The sequence below is a fragment of the Pinus tabuliformis genome, chromosome 3_1 (assembly GCF_031772625.1).
Source record: "Pinus tabuliformis cultivar Carrire ecotype Pingquan chromosome 3_1, CPIR1, whole genome shotgun sequence".
Classification (NCBI taxonomy): domain Eukaryota; kingdom Viridiplantae; phylum Streptophyta; class Pinopsida; order Pinales; family Pinaceae; genus Pinus; species Pinus tabuliformis.
Window position 1 is genome coordinate 59594473 of NC_142301.1, and position 10194 is coordinate 59604666.

Here is a 10194-nt window from a genome sequence, read left to right on the forward strand (position 1 = left end):
GCAACTTTATCCATCATTGCGTTGTCCCAGTAATCTCCAATCTTCACAAATTTGGGCTCTGCCTCTGTACCAATGTTTACCTATTTCATTTTCAGTGGCGCGGTTATATCAGGATTCTCAATCTGCGGTCCTTCAACCTCGCAGTGACCTTCCATTTCAGGGATGTTAACCTTTCGCGGATCCTCATCTTCTTCTTCAGCAGTTACATTATAGCATTCTAGCACATGACTCAGTTGAGTAGCCCAATCAGGCTGAATCAAGTCCAAAGGATCCTATGGTATCCTAAAGATTGTTGCTTTTACTTCTTGTAATGCCTCGTCAATACAGTCAAACCCGTCTTCAAAGTTGAATGTTATTATGAATCCCTTGTGTAGAATATCCCATTCACCTGTACCATGGCAGAACTTTGTTTCTAAGTACCTATTCATCGGGATTACGTCTAGGGTGTGATAAAACAAGTGCACCCATTCAGGTTGGGGCTTCTCTCCATAAGCTTGAGCCCATTTGACCAAGTGTGCACGCAGGTCATCCTGCCCATCGTATTTGTCTTTCAGTCGTACCTTTGGCTTCCCAAAGCGTGTTTTCATCATCCTCCTACATTCACGCCAATCATCAAAGCTATACCATTGTGCGTACCCCACCACCTTGCTGGCATAGCGCACAGTGCCCAGTCCAAAGCTTGGAAGTGCTGCTTCTCTGGTACCTCCCTCTCAAATGCATCCAAAAATATATCTACATCATTTAGGCCATCATAAGTGGACAGATTTCTTACCTTTGACGATACAGCACAGCAACCGGGTCATCATGTTATAGCTCAATGTGGTTATTTCATATAACCGATTCTGCCAACGCTCTAATTCTTCATTAGAGTCCGAGGTGCAGGAACTTTCATGATCCCATGTAATTCGTCCATCCGCTGTTGGATTCACCCAATCTTGATCTCGCGCTTTTATCTTATAGATAAAGTCTAGATTTTCATCGCTCTCATAATTGCAAACTGATTCAGTATAGCGCGATCCTTCAGCAGAATCTAAGGGTACTATTACGCGGAGCGATTTCTTCTCAAATATCATCTTTCGCTTCTTTAGGTTGATTACTCCGTTCATATCAGTAGCCCAATCAATTCCAAGGAGCACAGGATAGGGGTTGCTATCATCCACAATTTCTATTACTTCAAAGTCAGCTAGTGCGCTCGCGCCTTCAATATCTACAGTCACCCCTTGTAGCTGCCCCATGGGGATGATCTTCTGCTGATTCGCCATCCTTAGCTGAATCAAATACCACTGCAACACGGGTCTCCCCATCCATTCCCAAGTCTATTTTGGTAGGATGTTTGTGTCTGACCCTAGATCCAAAATAACCTAATCCATTTCGTACTCTCCTATCTGCGATGTCAGCCTCATCTCTCGTCTTGTTCTTGTTTTATGCTTACCAATCTTTCGTACCACGCGCGGTTCATCCGAAGTGTTTCCGACGCATCTATTTATAAGCTCTTGTAATCCCTTCACAGCCTTGCTATTGGGCAACAACTTCATGCAGGTCTCTAAGAAGGTTGTAAGAATAGAAGGATCCATCTCTTGATCAGGCTTATCCTTGCTCTCTGAGGTGGAGGCTTTAGCGAAGCTCTTTTTTGCTTCCATGAACATTTTGTGTGCGCGTTCCAATTCAAATTTAGCCTCCTTCGCTGGGGCTTTGTGAACCCATGCGTTGTCTTGGGGTTGTTTCCCCTTATCATCTCTTGTTGGGATTCGACTTTGGAGCACTATATTCACATTTGAATCCTCTTTGCGCAACTCAGACCTCATCATTTGCAGGGTCTGAGTCGGCTGAGGTGGTAATGCCCCTTTGTCACGTATCCTCGCTATCAGTGTAGGATAGTCCTCTGTCTCATGATCAAACAGAGTGCAATATTTGCACGACGGATGCGTAGGGTTAGTGCAATGTGGGCATAATGCCCTGGTCCTCCACAATTCTAGTATATCAGCTATCCCCGACCTCGGCTAGGGCTTGCTCCACCTCATCCTTGTTTGCACCCCTAAAAGCCTGTCTGCGCTATCCCCGCGTTCTGGTCAGGGGGTCGCATTTTTGTCTGAACCCTGTAAGAAGGTGTTCTGTTCAGGGGGCCGTGTTTTTGCCTGAACCCTATAGGCGGGCGTTTTGTCCATCATCAATTCATAGCTTCTGTAGTTGCACTCATCCTGCCCTACTGACCTATAAAAGTTGCAGAACAGTTGTTGTGGCGTTTGTACAAACTTCTGCAGCAAATGACAGTTATCCGTGGAATGTTTTCCTACTACCTGACATATAGCGCACCACAATGCAGGTCGCACGCTTGGTCCTGCTTGAGCTTCTGGCCTCAAAGGCATCAGTCCTCCTCTTGCCATGTAGTTTGTAAAGACCGGGCAATGGTCTTTGTCATGCCCCTGACCCTTGCAATTTAGGCACTGTTGTCGCATAGATTGGCACGACAACGCTCAAACCGGGGGCTGTCACCTGATCCCGATCTCTCCGTTTAAGCCTATCTCACACGGCTAAGGGAGGTAGACCCTATAAGAGAATGGATGACCAACTGTGAATCAGTTGGTTTAGGAGACACGAAAGGAAACCAGCACTAAATAGATTTTATTAAATTTAACAGATCAGTTCCTATTGGAGTTAAATTTTAAATGATTACTTACTAAATGTGTAGAAATGTAAACCATGTAGAGCAATCATTTATCATCAAATAACTTCAAATAAATATATTTTATCAGACGCGAGAAAATGCTTAAATGATACTTCAAAAAACATTAAAACTTCGAAAGATAAAGATTGATACACAACCACGTAATTTTAAACGCTAACCAGATATCACATTCATAATCATTTAAGCATCCTAAACCACATAAAAAAGATAAACGTTAATTCCACATCAAAAATTTAATCTCAGCAGAAAAAATAAAATGTGATAAATCCCTGAGCCAAGACTGGATCTGGCAAAATATTTCCAAATTTTTTTTATGTTTTTTCAAATAAAAATTAAAACTAAATGAAACCCTAAAAGAAAAAATCTAAATATTAAAATCTACACCGAAAAGAAAAGAAATTCCTTTTTTTATAATTTTATAATTTTTTATAATTTTTTTTTTTGATTCTTAAAAATAAAACTTAAACTAAAATATAAGATTAAAATCTAAAAAAAAATTATGATTTTTTAAAAGCTTTAAATTTTTTTTTATTTATTTTTTAACTCAAAACAAAGCCTAAAAAAATGAAAAATAAGATCTAATATAATCTAATCAAATCTAAATTAAAATCTAACAAAAACCTAACGAATTAAAAAAAAAAATAAAAAATATCTATATATATATATATATATATATATTTTAATTTTTATATTTTTAAAACAAAACTTTACAATAAAATCTAAACATAAACCTAAAATTTCAAATCTAAAATCAAATCGCACATAGCTAAAATAAAACATAAAAATGAAAGTCGAATTTTTTTTTGTTAGTTTAATTTTTTATATACCCAAATCGAATCAAACGAAAAGACTTACGTTAATGAAATTGAAAATGAAAATTCCTTACTGCTCAACGCAAAGGAGGACCTGGCCCGTAAAAGAAATTAGATGTGGTTTCTTACAGCGTGTTGCAGGTTTTCTTCGATGGCGGACAAAAGACTTTTGCAGCTTCCAACAATTTTTTGATGGCGGAGTGCTCTTGGGCAACCACAGTGGGAGAACCCTGAACCGTATTGAAACTGAAAAATTACCTGACACCCACAATAAACACGTATTTCTTATGCTCAGCAATTTATGCGTTGGTCAGATGTAGACCAATGGAGATTTGACGTGGGAGCTTTTTTTTAATGACAGAAAGAAAGGTGTGCAAGTGAATGTCGATGGAAGTCTGGAGTTTACTGAGATTTGAATGAGTATGCAGGGCAACCAACAAGAGAATGGCATCGTAGGACGTAGGTTCCACAGCTTAGATGGCTGATTTTGATTTGCAGATGCGATTTTTTCTACGTGGAGATGAATAAAAGATCGGACGTAGGCAGATAGGGATGCGATGAAGCTGACCACGATTATTTTGTTTTGTTTGCAGGCTTTAATTTGAGCGTGGGAATGAATGGAACCGCAACAGAAAAGAAATGGGAAGAGGAGGGCAGATAAGGAAGAAGATGCGTTGATAGTAGACTGACAAGAGGACAGGCTGGAAAATATGTGGGCTTCTCCCTTGTATATATATATGTGTGTTTTTCTTTTGACTTTCTGGGCCTAAGACCAACGTACACCCTCGGATTTCGCCAGAAAATTTGAAAAATCTTTTTTGGAGAATATCCCTGCAAAAATGAAACCCCGGATGGTAGACTGCTTGAGATTGCCTGATGAAACCCTAAAAAAAAAAAAAAAACTCAAAGCCTGTGCCTGCAACCTGCAATGGGAAAACAAAAACCCAGAATAATATGTGAAGCAAATGAAACTAAAACCCTAGATCAACTAAATAATTACAAAATTTATAGATTTATCAATAATCAGCAGTAATATGATCAAAATTTTAGATTCACTATGAAAAACTTCAGAAAATCTCTCATGCAATTTAGAAAAATAAACTAAATGATAAACCCAGGATCAAAACTAGCTGGGCTCTGCAAGGGAATGCTTGCGGGAGTTGGCTGGTTTAGCCAAGAACTTCCCCACATGCCCACTGGTTTTCTTTGATTAAGGTTTCCTGCATAGCTCACTTCAACCATAAATAAAGAGAGAAAAAGCAGTACTAGATCTCAAAAGCAATGGAGATACCTGCCATTACTTCAGAAAATCTAATACCAATCAAACCCTAGCAAGTGAACAAGATACCTATGCTCAACAATACTCTTCAATAAGCTGTTACTAATGGATGAAAATTAAAATATGCAGAAAATAAAATAGCTCACAGCACTTCCAGAGAGTAACACCAGCAAGATTTCAACCCTAATGTCTTTCTTTATTAGCACCATAAAATAAAAAGTTTACAAGAGAGCTTCTTCAGCACAAGGCTCACAGATTGAATGATTTCAAATGACCCCTAGCACCCTATTTAAAGGAAAAAATCCCAACGGCTAGTTCGAGTGATCCATGTCAAAAATGATCTCGACCGTCGATGAGGATCAAGAGATCTCTTAATCCCATCTGTTGAATTTTTAATGCATTAAAAAATTGAAATTCTGCATTTATTTACTCAAAATATTATTATTTTATTATTTTTAAGTTTTTTATTTTATTTTATTATATTTATATATATATTTTTTAATTTTAATTTTTAATTTTTTAATTTTTTAATTTTTTTTTTTATTATTGTTATTTTATTTTTTATTATTTATTATTTTTAATTTTTTTTTAGTTATTTTTTAATTTTTTATTCTTTAGTTTATTTTTTCATGGATCCTCGAACTTAGCCTTTGGAAAAATCACCTAGGAACTAGGACTTAGGACTTATGAGGGGATTAAAACATTTTCTAACCCTCAAGACACTTTACATTATGACTTTTACAACTTTACATTTCAAGGGGGAAAGCTCATTTGACATAGACCCTCATAAACCACCCAGTTCTGCGACACAACTATAATCTAGCAGATTAACACACTAGGATTCTCCTAAGATTCTAATGACAAAATTCATTCTGGCCTTCGGGTTAGGCTGAAGGAAAACTCTACCGATCATGGATCGGTGAGAGAAAAAACCTTCCGGAATGTAGATTATCACTAGAAACTTAGGTCCACCTAGGAAATTTACATACATGACTCATATCTGCTAGGATTATTTACAATTCGTACATGCAGACTGGGTTTACAACATAGCATGATCAGGTCGACGATGACTGTCGAATGTCACGGACATGTCAATCAAGCGCTACCCTTTTTGCGAAAAAAGGGGGTGTACTACTATGGGTAGTTGACCGATAGTGGTCAACATCTGGCTCTACTTGGGGACACGTTGCTGCACTGCAGAAATGTGAGAATCCAAAATCTGCATCCATGCAACACATAACAAAAATAAGCAGCGTCCATTCAAAAATCATCATATAACATTTAAGCACATAAAAGATCACAACTCTTCATTTATTAACTATCTAAATCTAAAACAGAAATAAAATGCCGAAATAACAAGGAAAAGGGTCAGAAATACAATACAAAGGATGCCCCATGGCATCAGATATCATCTTTGAAGAATAGCTTGAGCATTTGGCCATTCGCTGGTAGATCAAGTGGTTCACCATCCAATCTGCTCAAATGGAATGAGTTTGGTCCAGCTATATCTCAAATGATGTAAGGTCCCAGCCACAAACTGTCGAACTTCTTATGTTTTCCTGGTTTCTCATTCTTGCGATCCCAAAGAAGTACCATATCTCCCACCTGCAAAGGTCTAGATCGAGAGAATTTATCAAAGCTTTTCTTAATGTTAGATTGATTTTTACATATAGCATCAAAAGCTATCCTACGAGCCTCATCTAACTCCACAATCTGATCTATTCTATTCTGAACAACATCTTTATTAGTAGAAAAATTTTGAAGGAGCTGATAAGTTGGCAATTTCAGGTGCACAGGTAAAGTTACATCCAAGCCATAAACTAATTCAAAGGGAGATATACCAGTAGATTTCTTCTTAGGGATTCTATCTACCCATAAAGCATACTTGATTTTGCTATCCCATGATCTCTTATTATCTCCTACTATCTTCTTGATAATGGTTATGAGATTCTTGTTAATTGACTCAACCAGACCATTACCCTGAGGATAGTAATTTGACGAATGAGATAAGACAATGCCATATTTGAAACAAAAAGATGAAAGCTGTAAGGAACTAAAAGCCTTGGCATTATCAATAGTGATCTTAGCAGGGACACCAAATCTAATAATGATATTATTTTCAATGAAATCCATAATAACCTTTTCAGTGGCATTCTTAGCAGGAATGGCTTCAACCCATTTAGTGAAATAAACCGTAGCAGTCAAAATCCATGAGTAGCCATTGCTAGAATTTTCATGGAACTTCCCTATGAAGTCCAGACCCCAATGCTGAAAAGGTGCCTCTACAATGACAGGTTGTAGGGTTAAGGCAGCAAGCTTCTGTTTCCCAGTGAATAGTTGACAGGCTTGACAATTTCTAACAAACTTATGCACATCAGAAAAAATTGAAGGCCAATAATAACCAGCTCTCAGGATTTTGTGGGCGGTAGTTCTAGCAGCATAATGACCACCACAAAATCCTGAATGAGACTCAGAGATTAATTTCTTGGACTCAATGTCATCAACACACCTAAGCACTATGCCCTCAGGATTTCTCCACCCAAGGTCATCCTTCATAAGGAAATACTTAGCAGCTTTCAGTCTAAGAGCCCTTCTCTTATGAGCAACTAAATGGTTAGGACATGCAATATTTATCAAGTAATAAACTATGTCCTTGTACCACTCATGCTCCCCTAATCTTTGCAACTCCGGCGAAGATAGATCACTAAGACAAAACAAACCAAGAGTCTTTTCGTTACCTTCAGTCAACATCTTAGCCAAACCTTGGCCTTTGACTAGCTTGGTGGGTTTGATTTCTAAATCATATTCTTGTATTTTAGTAACCCACCTAGCGCGAGTCCCTAAGAAATCAGTTTGAGTTAATATATCTTTAACAGCAGAATATGGGACGAAAGCAATGATTTTAAAATAACCCACATAAGTTTTAAAGTGCTTCAGGGACTTGACCAAGGCATAAGCCTTCTTTTCCATGGTATTATACTTCAATTCAGAATTTTGAAGCGCTCTACTCATGAAAGTGATAGGTTGCTCATGACCATCTTTATTCTTTTGTAGCAGGACACCAACAATGGTATCTTTGGAAGCGAAAGAAAAAATCATGAAATCCCTGGATTAATCAGGACTAACTAAGACGGGAGCTCTTGCAATAGCGCATTTGATTTCTTGAAAAGCCTTTTTCTTGTCTTCTTGCCAAACAAATTTTGTGTCTTTCTTTAGAAGTCTTTGAATAGGCTTAGCTATTTCTGTGTAATTTGGAATAAATCTTCTAATAAAATTTGTCTTTCCAAGGAAAGACTAAAGGGATTTAAGATTATGAGGGAGAGGAATCTTTTGGATTGCTTCAATTATTTCAGAATCAATCTTGATTCCATCCTTAGAAATGATATGGCCAAGTAATTTCTGTTCTGTTATTCCAAAAACAGAGTTAGTTGGATTCAAAGAAATCCTGTACTCTCTACATCTATCAAAAACCTGCCTAAGATGATTTATATGACTGATACCATCTTTAGAGAAAACAGTAAGATCATCTTGGTAAATTTCAATAAATTTCTCGATTAATCCCTTGAAGGCATAATCCATAGCCCTTTGGAATGTAGCCCCAGCGTTTGTTAATCCAAACGGCATTCTGATGTATTCAAAGGTACCCCATGGCATTGTGAATGTGGTTTTATGACGATCTTCTTTTTTAACCCATACCTGATTGTATCCAGAAAAACCATCTAGCAGCGACATCATTCCAGAACCGGTTACTCTTTGCAACAAAGTCTCCATGTTTGGCAAAGGGTAATTATCTTTCTTGCATGCTAGATTGAGGTTTCGAAAATCGACACAAAGCCTTATCGTACCATTCTTTTTCCTAACAATCACCAGATTTGAACACCATGTTGAATGCCTGGTTTGAGCGATAATTTCTGCTGCAAACGTTTTAGTAAGCTCTTTCTGAACCAAGGGGGCTAATTTAGGATTAACTTGCCTAAGTTTCTGGCGAAAGGGTTTAACATTTTCATCTTTTAAGGGGATAGTATGTTCCATGACATCTTCCTTATAACCCTTTAATTCATCATAAGAAAAAGCTAAAACATCGCGATATTCACGAAGTAAATTAGTCAACCTTTTTCTTTCCTCCACACTAGTACCTCTACCAATTTTAACCATTTTTGGGTTTTTAGAAGTACCAATGTTTATCTCGAGATATTTACCTGGGTCCATCTTATTTTCTTCTCTCAACTTCGTGGCATCATGCCGATCAAAATGTTGCTCTAAGGCAACCACATTCCTAGGAGTAGGATTTATGATATGCTCATGATTTAAAGATCCATCCTCCTCAAAATCTATCTAGAAATCCTCAAAATCATCCAAACTATTAAGAAAACGAATGACTTGCTTTTCATCATTGAAGACCTGCCAATGCTCTAAGTTATCTGGAACAGATGGTCTAAATATTACTTCCATTTTAATCTTATCATTAATTAGCTCATCAGATAACTCGAAAGTAGTAGCAGCTACGGCAAGTTCATCTGCCAAACTGTTTTGCTCTCTTGGGATAGCTTTGAGGTCAAGAGCATCAAAGTGCTCCATAGTATCCCACATAGCATTTCGATAATTCCTTAGTCTTTGATTTTTGCATGTGAATTTATTTTTAAGCTGCATGATAACTAAATCAGAATTCTCCCTAATGCTAAGCAACTTGACCTTCAAAGATTTTGCCAATTCAAGCCCCAACAATATAGCCTCATATTCAGCGACATTGTTGGTTGCTTCAAATTCTAATCGATAGGCAAACTTTAAAATGTGATAAAGGGGAGATTTAAGCATTATTCCAGAACCTTTACCATGCCTAGACGATGCACCATCGAAGTACATATACCAAACTTTATCCTTGAGATCCTTAATCTTATCATTGGGAGGAATTATGAAATTAGACATGATGGCATAGTTCCCAATGTCAGATTTCTCTTTGATTATTTCATTGTGAGGTCTCTTAGGATCTTCGACATGAAATTTTCTTTCGGGCTCTCTATTTAGTCTTACGAAGTCATCACCCCTAGGAGAAGGAATCATAGCATATGACCAATTCATTTGAATACTTCCTCTTAGATCAGAGGCCCACTTTCTGGATAACAGCATACCCCAGGCATTAGGCACATCCACAACAACAATATCCATGACAATGATGATGTCTGGGTAAACTGATAGATGAACTTGCAAATATTTGATTAAACCATGCACTTCAATTTTCTTAGAATCCATGGCACGTATGTTATAGTATGGTCTAGAAACTCTTAAGTTAAGTTGTTCCATGACCCTTTTAGTCATTACACAAGCTGATGCACCAGAATCAAACATACAATTATTAAATTTATGTCCATTAACTAATAAGGTAATAAGGAAAGGCTGGTGATCTTTGTTATCAGCAT